Consider the following 16,202-nt stretch of genomic DNA (forward strand, 5'->3'; position numbering starts at 1 on the left):
ACTTGATGCCAGTCTGTGCCCTGCTGCCCCTCAGCAGACCAGATTCTGTGCCACTCAGGGGCATCTGCCAACTTGATGTAGATGTTTATTGTGCCTGGTGAGAATTCAAGCAATTAGTGCCAACAGGATATAAACACAAACCAAACACGGTCCCTGTCCCCTCCCTAAAGCTCCCTGCAGATGAGTTTATGGGCTACTTTGGTTCATGGCAGTAGTCACTTCCACCATGTTGTAGCTCAGACAAACTGAGCTTTTTGCTAGCATTAATGGTCACCACTAGACATACCATGCGCTTACACTGAAGGCGTGTGCATGGTGGCTTCCTAGATCACTGTGGGTTCTCAAATTTCATTGCACTGTGACCATCTGACAATTGAGATTACTACATGACCCCGGGGGAAGGGGGGGAGAAGGGAGGGAGAAGAGACCAAAGCTTCAGGTTACAGGGCCCTCCCCCGGGACTGAGCCCTGCCACCCAAGGTTGAAGCTGAAGTCTGAGCCCCCCTGCAAGGCTGCAGCCCTTGGGCTTTGACCCCAGGTGGTGGGGCTCAGGCTTTGGCCGTGGGCCCCAGCAAGTCTAATGCCAGCCCTGGAAACCCCATAAAAAAAGTCGACCCACTTTGGGGTCCTGACCCAGAGTTTGAAAGCCACTGATCTAGACACAGGCTTAGGCCTCTGGGGGAGTTTTTCCAAAGGCCTAATACGGGAAGCATCTGTTACATGGGGGTTAAGGCTCCAAACAAAGCCATGCTGAGCACAGCCCTGAATTCAGGGGCCAGTCCTGCCCCACCTCCTTTCCCCAGCTGGGAGCCCTCAGACAGTATTGGTATTGCCAGGATGCTGTAGAGCATGTGCTCATTAAGACCGAGCTTACTGCTGCTGTATTTAGTCAGTCTTCCATGCTCTCAAGCCTGGTCAGAGGCACAAAGCCAAGCTTACCCATGGCAGAGCCCAGTGGGCTGTACCAGAAGTGGATGCATCCAATCCTATGCAGGATGGGGCTGATTAGAGAAGTCTTTTGTCCTGTGGTTTGCTTGGCAGAAGGGGACTTCAGGGAGATGTAACCACCTGGAAGATGACAAGTTGAATCAAATGTAGTAATCCTCCCCGATTGCCCCGCCCCTGTTTAGGGAATTTCTTCCTGTCATGGTAGCAAGCAGACAGGTCAGGTGTAAGCACATGTATGCGAGACTGAACAAGGTACATGGGAGAGCTGGTAATTCAACCAAGTATGGGATTAAGGGTTTTGTAACACAGAAGTGACAATTTGCATCCTCCTCCAAATGGCTTTAGGGTTAGGCTTTCAGGTGTCTAGTTCCTGGTTTGTGGTGGGCTGAGTATATGAATACTATGGAATACCTCTCCAAATAGAATGGAGAACACCCATGGAGGGAGTCTGTCTACATTAGCGCTGCTTGCTCCCAAGTTTTGGGTATTAAGTGACCTGCAAAGAAAGTTTGGGGATGGCTCATGCCTTGCATTTCTTTAGGATGCATGAAAGCTTCCAAACTTAGAATTGGAATACCAACTCTGCTCATCACTGATCTTTGGTGGTTTTGCCAGGGGCTCTCTGGGAAAGTCTCAGGAGTTGGACGCCACACCTTGCTTTCTAATGTGTGGTCTCATTCAGACTTCCTTTCTCCAAATGGGAGTCAGTGGATAGTTGGGTTACTTGACTCTAGGGTTTTGTTAGAGTCCCTTCTCCCATTGCTCAGCTTCCACTCTTGCAAAAAAAATCACTGCAAGGACTGGGGTGAGACTATGCCTGAGTTGTACCAGCTACTTTGGTCCTTGTGGGCCTATAGCCAGGTGCAAAGCCGAGCACTTCCAGCCCTCATACAAGAGGGAGCTTTCCCTTGCAATACGAGCTTTCCCTGTGATCAGCCAAGCAGTGCTGGTCAGAGGGCAACATGCTTAATCTGCCATGGCTCCTTTCCTCCTGCTGAGCAGGCTACCAGTCACCAGAAGGGGAGGCTGCCAGGCAGCAGATGCCAGTCTGTCCCAATGCAGACCCCCCTGGTATTAGGCTCTATGACTCAACTGATAAAGGCTTCATGTCTTGATGTGGTACCTGGCCTGCTCCCCACAAGGGCTGGTTAACCATGTCACTCCTGGATCCCACAGGGCAGATAGTGGCTCCCACCCCACTGCTCAGAGAGGGGCCGAGAGAGCAGAACTTACCTCTGGAGGGAGAATAATGGGTTTCTTCAGAGAGGTTGCCAATTGCTGATCTAGCAGAAGGTCTCTCCCCAGCAAGTATCCAGTCAAAGTCATCAGTATCACTCTGCTGCCAGCTACACAGGTCCTTCTCAAAGTCACAGACCTGCCAGCCAGGCGGCACTGTAGCCTTCTGAGCCGGTAGATTTTGGTGTGCATGTTTACCAGAGCCAGACTGCGGAGGAGCTGCAATAGGTTTGTCCATGGCAGGGGATGCTGGTGCTTGCACGGCTTTGGCAGAAAGCAGGAATGGAGTCTGGCTAGTTGCCTTTTCCCTGCCTGCGAAGAGAAGCTCTCTAGGTCTGAAGAGCCCATGCTTATGGTCAGGAGTGGAATCAGAGGTACTGGTCTCAAGCCCCCAAGGAACACTCCTGATCTCTTTTGCAGCTGGATATAATCCAGTGACAGGGGACGTTTGAAACTCTGGCAACAGGGCATGCTGCTTTTGGAATGCTTCTAGAACCTTTGCCCTTAGTTTTTCTAGACTGTTTGAAAACAGGGGACTCTGCATTTTTTGGTGTCCATGGGTCAGAGTAATCACTTCGAGGTCTGGATTGCTGTCATGGGGCAGGGCTGGACTTTCCTCTGTATCTGGCAAGGACCTCTTGCCAACAAGGTGTAGGAGCTCTGGGTCCACTGCAAACAGGTCACTGGGGTGCTTTTGAAAAGCTTGTTTCAGTTGTGTCACTTTTATGCCATGTGCTTCTTTAGAGCCTGGGGTTGGCATCACTCCTGCTGCAGAGCAGGTGGTAGTGTTCTCTCTGTGAACCTGTGCTTGTGGGGTTGACAGTTCACCATTGGCCAGTTTGGTGGCATTGAGAGCCCATTTCTCAGACAGACTGGAGTGCTGTTCTAGGGCAGAGATTTCATTTCCCAGATCCCAGTGACCCGCTGGTGTTACGCCTCCATCAGCAGAGAGAGTGTATTTCCCACCATTACCCCCTGCTGGTGGGCTTGCAGTTTGGGTCTCAAGGGAAGATCCAATATATGTAGGTTCCACTTCTCCAGGTGGAATTCCTCCAAGAGGAGATGGAGCGCCAGACTCAAATGGAGTCTTCACAGGCACTGTGGAAGCCAGTGAAGTTTGGTTGTAAGGAGGCCACACAACGGGACTGGCATGAGTTGTGTCACTTCCTGCAGAAGACATGCTTCCAATAGGAGAATGGGTATAGGCTTGTTCTCCATTTTTCTTTCTATAGCCACCTGTGGCTGTGTACCCCCTCTCACTTGGGCTGCTAGGGGTCTCAGCAGCCTTCACTGTGGTAGAATAAGACTGTCCTGTGGCTTCAGTGCCTGCAGATGGAGTCCTTGCTGTTGGAATTAGTTCCCTGGTCTCACCTGGGAGTATGGTTTGAGTCTCTGTGCTGTTGCTGGGAATAAAGTTCCCAGCTTCTGTTGCTTCAGCCCCTGGAAAGCGAGCTCTCTCTGCAGGTGTAGAAGAGCCAAGCAGCTGGGCTAGTGAAACTTCTGCAGTTCCCAGCTCAGTTTGACCTGTCAAAGCTTCCATACCAAGTGCTGTCTTGGGAGAAGATGCCATGTAAGTCTCATTTTCTGCAGACCGTGTTGTTTCTATGGAGAAAAGAGAGGGTTTTCCACTGCCTCTCTTTTTGTGGAAGACACTGACCTCTAGTCTCTGTGTTGGGGTCTCAGGAGACTGCATGGATACAGTCTTTGTAAAAAACCCTAGTAGTTTTGACGCTTCTGTTTCTGCGGGTTGTGTCCCTTCTGGGGACTTAGGGTTTTGGCCATATTCTTCCCTGTGGAGGATCATGGCAGGTGTTTCTTGGCTGCTTAGAGTTTCTATTTGAAGTTCGGTTGGGCTGAAAGTTTGGTGTGGTGAAGCCTGCCACAGTGAGGTGCCCTCTGCAAGATCAAACCAGTGGGTCACTGCTTCTAGGGAAGGCCCCCCACCCCTTGAAGTTAGACTGGTTTGGGTTGCGTTAGTTGTGGGTTTGCCTGTTCCCCGTTCAGGGTGACTGGTGGGCCAGTTCTCAGGAAGCATCTGCTCATTTACTTGTGTCGACTGCACTTGCTCAGCTGTTTCAGCGCTTAGGGTGCCTGAAGGTGGAGGCTGGGTAGTAGACAGGCCACCTTCCTCTTGATGACTACTAGTTTCTTCCTTTATTGCCACCTCTCTTAGACTAGCCGTCTTATTTTCAAGAGCCTCCAGCGGCACCATCACCCTGGTGGAACGCACGACTTCAGTAGCTGTGTCTGCAATGGGAGTTCCCTCTTTGGTGGGAGGGAGGTTTGGGGCTCCGGCCTGAGTTGATGTGGTGCCTCTCCCATGTGGGCTGAGGGATTGGGTCTCCTGAACAAGGGTTCTCTGCCCTCTGTGTTCCGACTCCCTTGTTACAGGCCACGTGCCAGCAGGGGTGGCAGCGTAGGGGTGTCCTCCCTTTCTCTGTTCATGGCTGCTTGTGGCTTCTTGCCCATTCACCTCAGTTGAGGTGCCGAGAACAGGTGCGGTGTTGTGGAGTCTAGCACCCATGGTTGTAGTCTTTGCTGTCCCAGTGCTTGGGTTTGTTTCCAGAGGTGCCCAAGGCCCCAGCGAGGGCTTTACATGGGTGGCTTTAGTTCCCTCTGCAGGAATGGACACCCTACCCTGCTTTCTGGGGCTCTTCTGGGCTTCTTTCAGCCCCAACACAGCTCGGGTAGTGGGTTTGGTCGGAGCCTCCAGGAATGGTCTGTACACCACTTCAGTCATTGGCGAGTTAGTTTCTTCGGTTGTCGGACAAGCTTTCCTTTGGCTGAACGGGATAGTCATCGTTGCCAACTCCAGGCGGCTGATGGTTTGGGTCTCAAGACGCCCTGTGGCGGACGTTACTTTTGAAGGTTCCACGTGTCTCTCAACTGCTGCTGGCATTCCAGTGGGAGTCAGCCTAGACATTTCTCCTCTGCCCCCTTTTCTGGGGCTGCTTGGGGCTTCTCTTGTACCCACCACCTCAACGGCATTAGTGGTTTGAGTCCCAAGTGCCTCTGAAAAGGGGGCCAAGCCTTCTGTTTCAGCGTCCACAGGTAGCATTCCCTCCATTGCAGGGGCAGCATGCTGCTCTCTACCTTCTGTTCCTCGCACGTGTGTTGCTATCCCCATCCCTTCATCCCCTGTTGCTTTTGTAGCCAGCACCATTTTACAAGACTGTTCAGTTCCTGCAGGCGAACTCTCCCTAGCAAGAGCATGACTGTACTCGCTACCTTTCTTCTGATGGCTTTCAGCCTCCTGTACTCCCCTTTCAACTGGGTGGCTTGTCCTGCTCTCTTCTAGAGGTTGGAGGTTGGTAGTTCTTGTTGAGGGAGCTCTCTCGACAGCCAAGATACTTGGTGCAACCTCCTCTCCATCGAGGCTTGTGGCAGGTGTTGCTCTGTAGCTCCTAAGCTTGTTTGACTCAGGGGAGGCAGGAGTCAGTTGTGGAGGGACCAGAGAGGTCTCCTCCCTAGCAGGATGAGCCCCTGTGGCCTGTTCTGTTCTTAGGGACAGCATAGCAGGAGCACTGGTACCTGTCTGTGCTTGGTGCAGCTGCCAGGTCTCAGTAAGGAGTGGAGATTCTTCTGTGGTTGTCACCAATTCAGTAGATTTCATTCCCAGAAATGGCTGGGTTTGTTTCCAGAGGAACAGACCTTTCCTGAGCTTACTTCCCTGAAGGAGCATGGCTTTGCTCTTGAGAGATGGCTCCACTTCTCGGGACTCTATTCTTCCTGCAGAAGGGACTGTAGGGCTGGGTCTTCTTCCTTCCTTTTTGGGCTCACCTCTGAATCCATGGGCTCCCATCTCAGTTCTGCTGCTGGATACGGACAATCTCAGCTGGTTTCCAGCTTCAGTGCTGATTGTTGGGTTGCCAGGTTCCTCAGGGACCATTACATATGTGGGTTCAGTTGCAGCCAGTGAAATTCTCTCTATGGAGTGAGCTGTGTGACTGACCCATCTGCTTCTCTTTCTAGGGGTGATTATTGCTTCCTGAACACCCATTTCAGCTGAGTTGGTTGTTGAAGTCTCTGGAGGGAATGTTACTTCTGGGGCTTCACTCAGTGCAGGGGAGGTTCTCTCTACTGGAGAGCCATGTTCTTCAGCTTCCAATCCACTGCCAGTCGTTTCCACAAGCCCTGGCTCAGCAGTATCCTCCAAAGAGGTTCTTTTAGTCGAATGCTCTGCATTCAATGGGCTTGTCTTTGGGAACCAAGTCATTTGCTTTCTATACCCTACTTGGGCTATGGGTTCCCAGGTGAGAATAGAGTGAGTGGTTGGTGTCTCAGGAGTGTTCACAGCTTCCGATGGGTTGGCTGTGGGAAAGCTTGTTCTTTCTATGTGGGTAGAGTGAGGTGGCTGAGCTAATGACGCTTCTGTAATTTGTAGCTCAGTTACAGGACTCTCTGAAGTTTCCATGGCAGAAGGGGTCATGTAAGTTGTGTTTTCTGCAGGCAGTGTTGTTCCCATGGGGAGAGGGAAGGTTTTTCCTTTAGCCTCCTCTGATCTATGTGTAGGGGTCTCAGAAGCTTGAGTGGATAGAGCTTTTGTAGAATGGCACAGCTCACATGCAGACATGGAAGCTGTAGGAATCCCTTCCAGGGGTGTCAGGCTTTCCCCAGAACTCACAGCTGCATGCATTTGTTGCTTACTTGAAGTTTTGAGTCTTCGTTCAATTGAGCCAAAAGTCTGAGGTGAAGCCTGCAGCTGTGAGGGTCCCTCTGTAGGATATACTGCTTTGGTGGGCTCTGTTTGTAAGGATAGACTGGTACTTTTTATACCAGTTTGGGCTTTGTTAGTTGTGGGTTCAGTATGGACAGGGGTCAGTTTCTCAGGAATTGTCAGCTTAGGCATTTCTATAGATGGCACCAGTGCAGTCCTTGGTCTTGACTGTGGAGGAGTAAGTGTGACTAGTCCTACCTCCATCCTGTAACTGACACGGTGTTCCTTTATCTCCACCTCAGGTAGGCTGGCAGACTCCGGCGACTCGATAATCTGGGTAGAATACAGCTTTTCTGTAGCTCTGCTCATTGGAAAGAGAGTTGCCTCCCTTGTTCCAGAAGAGCTAAATTGGTCTTTAGCTTCTGTCCAAGCAGGCGAGACTCCTGTAGTTACCCTCTCACTTGGTCTGCTGGCTTGAGCCACTGGAGTTCCCAGGCCTGACACTTCCCTTGTCGGACATTCCATGAACCGAAATTCAGTTGCTGTGGAGGAGGCTGACACAGAAGCAGGTGTATAGGTTAGTCCTCTCCTTCTGTTTGGAGGAATGTTACTGGCTTCTTGTACCCCCATCTCCGGTGAGCTTCTGGTGGACAAGGTAGCTTGGTTTCTAGCCTCACTTCTTGTGGCTTCTGTAGGTTGTGCCTTGGATGGGTTTGTTATTGGGTTTTCAGAAGCCCCCAGAGAGGGCGTTGTGTATGTGGGTGATGTTCCTCCAACAGGAAATAATGTATCAATGTGCACCCTCTCTTTATTTCTGTAGTTGGTTTTAGTTGCTTGCATGCCAATCTCAGCTGGTTCAGAGGCTTGGGAGCTCCAATCCACTGGAAGGGTCTCTGTTTCTGTAGCACACTTAGCTAGTTTCACTTTGGTCACTGGAAAGTAAGTCCCTTCTGGTACACTAGGAGAGCCATCTCGGTAGCTGGCTTTGACTTTTGTGGCTGCTACAAATCCCAGTTCGGTTTGGGTCTCCATGGAGGTGGTAGCTTTTGTAGAAGGTGCTAGATAGGAGGTTTCAATTCCTGATGAAGGCAAGGCTGTATCTTTTTTCTGCCTAGTTGTGGTCCCCTGCACGCCTATTTCCACTGGGTAAATTGTGTGGTTCTGAACCATCTCAAAGGAGGTAGTTAATGATGTAGGTTGCATCTCTTCTGTGGGCTCAGTCTCTGTAATGCCACTGGTAGGAATGGCAAGGGTGCTTTGCTCATGACTCCCTGGGCTGTATACCTGGCTGCTTGCAGGCTGGTTTCCCTGCTTAGTTGGGCTGCTGGTCCAGTTCTGTACAGGGGGTCGCAGAGAAGTCTGCTCTGTAGCATACCTCACAGTGAGAGTGTCTGTTTCTGCAGATGGAGTCTCCCAAGTTGGGGCAGACCTGGTCCTGGTGGTTATGGATTTGGCACTCAGCAGACTGGCTAGGTTAGTGGTCCTTTTCTCAGTGCTGGTTGGATGTGGGGTTTCTGTGACACTTACTTGCTCAGTGGGCGTTGGTCCCAGAGATAGAGATACTGCTGTATAGGTCCCTAAACTCTCCTCTGAGGGGCTAGTGATCTCTGCTGTGGCCAACTCAGTTTGAATCTCCAGAGACTGTGTTTGGTTTGAAGACAAGGTCACCACTCCAACTTCAGTTGCTGGAGAGGGCCCCTTCTGTGCCATATAGGTAGAGTGATAGGCCAGTTCTGTTCCTTGGATGCTTGTAGTCTCTGCTATTCCCACATCACTTGGCCTGGTGCCCCTGGTCTCCACAGGGGCAACTCTAGCAGGAGATACCAGTTCTGGGAATTTAAGCCCTGTAAGAGCATCTGTAGGAATTTCAGTAGTATCTAGTCCCTCCACTGCCTTCCCATGGTGATTTGTCACTTCAGAGAGCCAAGCAAGTCCTAAAGGAGGGGCCAGTACTGTAGTAAAGTCAGGCTCTTTAATGGATTCCGTTCCCAGGAGTGAAGTTTCCTCTGTAGGAATCAGAGGTTTCCTCTCAGCACCTATAGTCCCCATTTCCATGCGAGGTGGAGGGGACTTCCCAGTAGCCTCCAGATAAGTCATGCCATGGGTAGACAGCCTTGTAGGTTCAAATGTCTCTGACTCCATTATGGGGTGTTCAGCCAGTGAGACACTTAGGCCTTCACCATCCATTGGAGTTCTGCCCATGAGCTCCTCTGTCCCTGCTCTGGGTGCACTTGTCGTTTGTCTCGTGGGCCTCCTTGCAGATTGGACTGTTTCAGGGGGTTTGGTTCCTGGAGAGGAGGCTCCTGCAGTGGGAGAGGGGGTGGATACTTTGATTTCCCCTTCTGTTGGGCAAGGTTCCAGCTCATTCGAGAGGAAGTCCGTTATAGTCTCTTGGGTGGTACTTTCTGTTGGGCTTTCTGGAAAGAGAAAAGTTTGGAGCAGAGATCCATTCATGTACCTACATTGTCTCAACTGGGTCATGTTAAGCTATGCAACATGCCAAGGATGGCTGCAGTATACTCTAATGCCAAGTGCATGTTACTAGTTCTATAAGAGGGGCTTGTTATGCAGTATCTGTTCTGTAGAGAATTAGCCACCCTAATCTTAATCCATGCCCCCCATTTTGATGTGGGCCCTGTTCCTGTACCCCTCTTCCCCTTCAGGCCACCTCCCCAAACCTAGCTGTTCCCACAGGTGAGAACCCACTCCCCAGGCCCTTACAAAGGGGTTTGTGCCCAAGTGCTTTGAAGCATTACTGCCCCCAATGCACTATGCCCCTCCCCCAGGGGAAGCCCTTTTGGGTAAGCACTGCACAGAAGGCACCCAGCTCCTCCCTACCTGGTTCTGTCAGAGTCGGAGAACATTTGTAGAGTTTGTTGACTCTGGCAATGTCCGAACTGCTCAGATTCCACCTCTGTCCAAGAGCAACATGAGGATCGGAGAGTGGTATGATGGTGGGCAAGCCTGTCATACTAAAGGCATACCTAGAATTAAGAAGTGAGGAATAATTTGTCAGGAGGCCAAGTAATCCATGGAGAAGCAGAGATGTCCCAAGCAGGCAAGGTAACTGGAGAGGTGGTTAGAAGCTTCCCTATCCTGTCTGGTGGTTAGAAGCATCTACCTAGACTCATTCTCCTTTTGTTCTTGAAGGATGCACTATTCCTGGCTTGGATTGAGAGGCGGCTCCCTCCCAAGCACCACCCATTCATGACCGATATACCACTTGCAGCAGAGAGAATATGACTGACTGACATGCTTTGATAGCAGCGAGATAGCTAGCAATGTTAGTCATTGGGCACCCAAGTCAACATCTCTGATGAATGGGGCAGTTTGCCCCTCAGCTATTTTGGGCTCTCTGCAAACTCAGGCAGGCACCACTGTATTGGTTTATAGTCCTTCCACGTTTAAGAGTGATTTCTATTTGCATCCTTGAGAGCTGAGAACTGAAGTTCTGGAGAACAAGCCGGCAGCCTTGGGAGCGCTGCCAATGGCCTGACTCCACCTCGTGCTTGTATGGTGCTTACCTGCCATAGTGCAGGACTGAGGAATAGTCATAATTCACCAACATGTTGCTATTCCAGGATTTCATGAAGTTAATTTCAAAGCCTGTAAGGCAAGAGGCGTGTAACAGATCTACTCCAACAGCCTAAAACCCCAGCCTCAGGGAGAATTGACTGGGACTTGCAGTACCCTCTGTACAGCAGCACTTGGACAGTGCAACAGTGATGCCCTTCCAATTGCAGCTCTTCTGGTCCCTCATGGAAGAGAGCAGTGGGATGCAGTTAAATTTGCATTACATACTTCTGCCCCACACACACTGACTGCTTGGCATCTCCATCTAGATAGTCCCTCCTGGTCTGTTAGAATAAGCATCTCCCCTCCCCCCCCCCCCATCTAAGTGGCTTTGCTTCTTAATGAAAGGGGCTTTAAAGTCCAGCATCTCCTACTGATGTGCAGAACAAAAATTCCAAAGTCTGGAAATACATGTACTCCCACCCAGATGAAACTGGAGTTTATTTCTACATGCAATAGCACCATCCTACACTGGAGATCCCAGGTGTCCAGCAGTGGGAGCTTGGGCTGTGTTAGTGGGGTGAGAAGGGGACTCCCTCTGTTTTCCCCAAAGGAATACATTTGATCAGCTATGGAGGTAGAGAGTGGAGACAGGCTCCTTCCAACTTCTGCAATATCTTTCTCCAAGTCACTGGTTGCTTTCAGGAGAGCTCATCCGGAATGGTGAGACTTGGGCAGCAGAGGGGACAGGGGACTTACCAGTCAAGATTTCATTCCAGGAGATGCTAATGTACTTGTCCCGGTCAGCCCTGGAGTGCTCATGCCAGAAACCCACCACATGCATGAGTTCGTGCAGAGTCACCCCTTTCCCCCTTCTGAGGCAAGCAGGTGCTAGGGAGACCACCTGCATCCCACCAGTGCGTCCAACGCTGGAGAAGCACCTAGTGTGAACCAGAGACAGATGTTCAGGGAAGGGGAGGGGGGCCACCCTGCCAAGCAGAACAGCCCCTGCAACATGACTAAGGCAGCAAAGGTGTAGTTTAGTCTTGCAACCAAGGGCTGAACTCAGCCCATCCATGGAGCTGCCACAGTTCCAATCAGGAACTGCACTGATTTGGTTATACCAGTGTAAATCCACCCAAGGGCATGATCTGGCCCTCAGTTCCCACTCTGGACTTCAGGCAGGTCCAGTTTGAGAGCTCCTAGCATCTCTACAAGCCAGAAGGGGTAGTGCCAAGCTAGAGACTGTCCTGGCATTGGAGAAGTTGCCCCATCTGACAGCTTTGCCATTCAGCTCAGTAGGAGTTCTGCAGACCCAACTCAGAGCAGACAGCCACCTCCACCCCATCCATGGGACCTGCTGGGGTTGCCAGCTTGCTCTGTCACATGGCTGGCAAGCTCTTCACCCAAGAGCTTGGGAGGTCACATGAGCAGAAACAGACTGCTGAGGGCTCCTGTGCTGGGGAGAAGAGATGAGACTCGAGTTCCTAGGACTGCAGGGGTCCCCTGTTCAAGCCCTGCTGAATGTGAATGCTTCCAGCCTGTTGGATGGGCTGCTCTCTCTCACCTGGGAGAAGAGGGATGTTACACTGGCTAGGAGCATCATGGCCCCCTCCAGAGGATAAGAGGGGCTGTAGAAGTAGGAGGAGCTCATGTTTGGGTGCTAAAGGGCCCAGGTGAAGTTCTTGCTGCTGACTAGCAAGGGGTTGCAGTACTGCACCAATGAGTTTCTGCTAGTTCTCTCCAGCAGAGAGAAAGTTCAGTGCTGCTCCCCAGCTTCTTAGGAGGAGCTGGGGCTTGCTTCAGGAATTTTACTGAAGGGGGAAAAAAAAAATCAAACTTCAGATGAGGGGTTGATAATACCAGCCAGAGAGGAGTTTGCATAGGCAGCCTAGGACAACCACAAGGTAAAGCCTGGATGAGTGAGCAGGAAGCAAGCGCAGGGGTTTTTCTGCACTACCGTGGAGGCAGTTAATAAGTTACCCGCTCAGGTTCAGTACTAACCCAGCCATCGGCATGATGGAGACAAAATCTCTCTGGTACGAGTATGGGACAAACTTGACGCATGTGAACTTTGCGAAGTCTGCAAATGCTTCCTTGAGGATCTTCACACTAGGCTTGTCTGGGGGAAGGAGAGAGGTGCTTCAGTGTCATGTCCTCTAGAGGACTCCCCTGCATCACCACATCCCATCTGAGCCGTGGAGCTCCAGCCCTACCAGCTTCCCCACTAGTGGCTCCAGTCAGGTGACAGGGGCAGCGTAATGCCACATAAACCAGGCAAGTGGTTCAACACCAGGTGACCATTTCCAGCATTCAGCTTTGTGGCTAGTGGGACACGCAGGGTTCCTGGAGGGACAGGAGCTCTCTGGAACTGGTGACCCAAGCCACCTCTGAACTGGTGTAGGAAGTCTGATAAGTCAGTGATTAGTCCCTAATGAAACCCCTTCCATAGAGGGCCAGGCAGCGCAAGTCTGTGTTCCTACTGGATGGGAGAGAAACCACAGCCAGATGGGCAAGAAGGTTACTTTGTTCTGGGCTTTCAGGACTGTAGTGCTAAAGGCCAGCTGTTGCTTGTTATAGGCACCTTTCTGCGCTCCAGGGATTCTCCTGGAGGTCTCTATCTAGTGCTGGTCATCCCGGACCTGGAACCTGCCCTCCAGGAAAGGGCTTCTGAGCACTAGACGCCACCTACCGTATTTGTAGGAGATTATGTAGGGAATTTGGACAGTTCCTCTTCTCTTTGGCCATTTTGGGCTTGCAGATGAAAACACTCTGAAAGGACTCTGGAGCAGGAGAAGAGAAACATGCTGGTTTGGTGGGCAGGTGTCCATAGGCTTGGACTCTCCAACCATTAGCCCCACTGAGACCAGAGGAACCTGCCAAGTTTGAGTGTGCCCCCTCCTATGTTCCTCCCTGAACACCTATTACCAGCTAGTCAAGTTTAGTCAGTGGCTGCCACATAATACAATTTAACTGTACTAGCTGCTGCAAGCTGCACATACTGGGAACAGAGGGAAAGGACAGAGTGAACCACAAGGAGAAGCAATCTCATGTCTTCTACATTGAGAGCCCCCCCGTACTGCTGCTGTGTTCACATTGTGAAGTGGTTATTGTGTTTTAGTCCCATCACATACACACCATTGCAGCTCATATGGCTGCAGCTCACATGAATCAGGTCCTTGGAGCTGAACACTGCTCCAGCCAGAATCTGATGGGAGAAGTATTGATAAGCCCTGAAGTCACAGAAATGTAGGGTTGTAAGGGACCTCTATAGGTCATCCAGTCTAGACCACCTGTCACAGGTGTTCACATAACCTGTTCTTAACCTCCAATGACAATGCACTGACCTACGGTTTGGCACATCAGTAGGGGTCCCCATCCTTGATCCAGTTCTGCCACCTCTGTCAGCAGCACCCTGCTCAGGGTTAGAGGCCTGCCAACAGATATGGCCTCATGATCCTGCCTTGTTAACCATCCCTCCTCCAAATGGATTCACCCCTCACCCCCTGGAGGGTCACTCACCACCTTGATGATGTCCCCCTCCAGCAGGAAGCTGCTTTCCGGTGCTTCTGGAGGAATGAGCTCTGGAAGGAGGAGAATCCCCATCATTTGAATCACCCCATGCTTCGGGGGCAGGGACCTCACCTGCTTGCATCACCAGGTGAGCAGCCAGCCCAGAGTCTGAACATTCCCTGCATCCTGATGCCAGGAAGCTCCACCCAGCCGGTTTGTTAGGAGTCAGCATAGATCAGCTGCTTGGCAGCCAGCCATCTGTTTGGCAGCTGTCCACTGCCCATGCTTAGTTACTACCACTCTCTTCCCCTTGTCCCCACAGGGGGATTGGGTCAGATGTGCTTTCGGCCACTGTTCTCATGGCTTGTGTTATCACGGGCATCCCATTGCCCACTCCCAAGTCTGGAGGGGTCTGAGAGACAGGTGTGGAAGGCAGAGCCCCAGCAAGAGCTGCTAGGCCTCAGAAAGATGGTTAGAGGCACATGGTGCACCAATTGGGCCACTTAACCCAAGCCTGAGATGGGCTGGGTCAGTTCAGGTTTCTGGGAATTGCGGGCCCCATACCCCACCAAGACACTGCTGGAGACTTGCTGGGATAAGCCACCATCAGCAGAGCCCCAGCCGAGGCAGGGAGCATGCCTGCCTACACTGGCTGGTGTGAAGATGACATTCCTGGTCATACAGACGTGGACACCTGGGCAGAACAGGACCCAGCAAGCATGAGCTTCTAGCATTCAGAGCTATCTGCAGGCACAAATGCCTCAAAGCACAACGGGATTTCCCACCTTGGTTAATGTTGAGGATCTCATCACTATTGGTATGGCTGGGAATCCACCTGCTAGCATGTTGAGGATTTCTGAGCTGGAGGGAGTTGCCAAGGCCTCCTGTAGGGAGAGCTAGACAGAGGGAGATTAAATAAATTACTAGAGATTTCAGTCCCACCCCCTCTTGGGTAGGTCAGGGACAGCCATCAAGATGGTTTCACGTCTATTCCATCCCAAGCAGTATCTAACCCACTGAGCTCCAGCTGCAGTTTCAGGAGTGACTTGTGATCTGGGGTGCCTGATTTGACACATGGAGGGGGCTGCTATTCAGAGTGCTGATCACCCACCCACCCAGAGTCAGGCCTGGGTCAGGGCAGTCTCAAAATCAGGCATGTTGTGATGGAAGTAGCACCAGCCGCACCCAGGACAAACTAGACTAGAATATAGCCCCCTCTCCCACAGCAATATTGGCTTTGCAGGACCCCACTGGAGCCAGGAAAGGCAGCAGACCGCTCGGAGCGGTACAGGCCAGATTAGTCAGGTGCATGCTGTTCTCACAGCTTGTTGTCATCACTTTTACCAAGGCTGCCTTTAGACACCAGGAGCCTCCATTCCAACTCTTGAAAGGTCTCACCCCTGGAGTGCCCAGGTCACAAGAACGGGAGGACGTGTGGCACCTTAGAGACTAACAAATTTATTAGAGCACAAGCTTTTGTGGACTACAGCCCACTTCATCGGATGCATAGAATGAAACAGAGTAAGAAGATTATATTTATATACACACACTGGAAGTTGCCATACAAACTGTAAGAGGCTAATTAAGATGAGCTATTATCAGCAGGGGGGAAAAAACTTTTGTAGTGGTAATGAAGATGGCCCATTTAGACAGTTCACAAGAAGGTGGGAGGATACTTAACACATATTGACTCTTATTTCCCCATGTTAAGTATCCTCCCACCCTTTAAGTATCCTCCCACCTTCTTGTGAACTGTCTAAATGGGCCATTTGTAGTGATAATGAAGTTCCCCGCCCCCGCTGATAAGAGCTCATCTTAATTAGCCTCTTACAGTTTGTATGGCAACTTCCAGTGTGTTTATATAAATATCTTCTTACTCTATGTTCCATTCTATGGATCCAGTGGAGTGGGCTGTAGCCCACAAAAGCTTGTGCTCTAATAAATTTGTTAGTCTCTAAGGTGCCACACGTCCTCCTGGTTTTTGTGGATACAGACTAACAGCTGCTACTCTGAAACAGGTCACAAGAGGAACTGCTGGTGAAGCCTCAAAGCAATGTGCCAAGTCCTTTGGAAAAGCCCTGGATTTTGACCATCCCTGACAGATGCTCCAGAGCCCACACATTCAGTGCATAGCACTCAACCACTAAGGAAGTATCAGTGGCTCTAGTTAGCTGCTGTTTAGTGAGGATTCATTTGCACCACATCCACTCAGCAGGGAGCAGCTAGATATCACTAGTGCCCAGGAGATTCAGAAACATCAAGCAGAGTCAGGAGATAAGGTTCAGAGTTTGAAGAATGAAGCTATCCAGCTGCTTTTATATATAGAACTTTGTAA

This window comes from Lepidochelys olivacea, assembly GCF_965140295.1.
Source record: "Lepidochelys olivacea isolate rLepOli2 genome assembly, chromosome: 26".
Classification (NCBI taxonomy): Eukaryota; Metazoa; Chordata; order Testudines; family Cheloniidae; genus Lepidochelys; species Lepidochelys olivacea.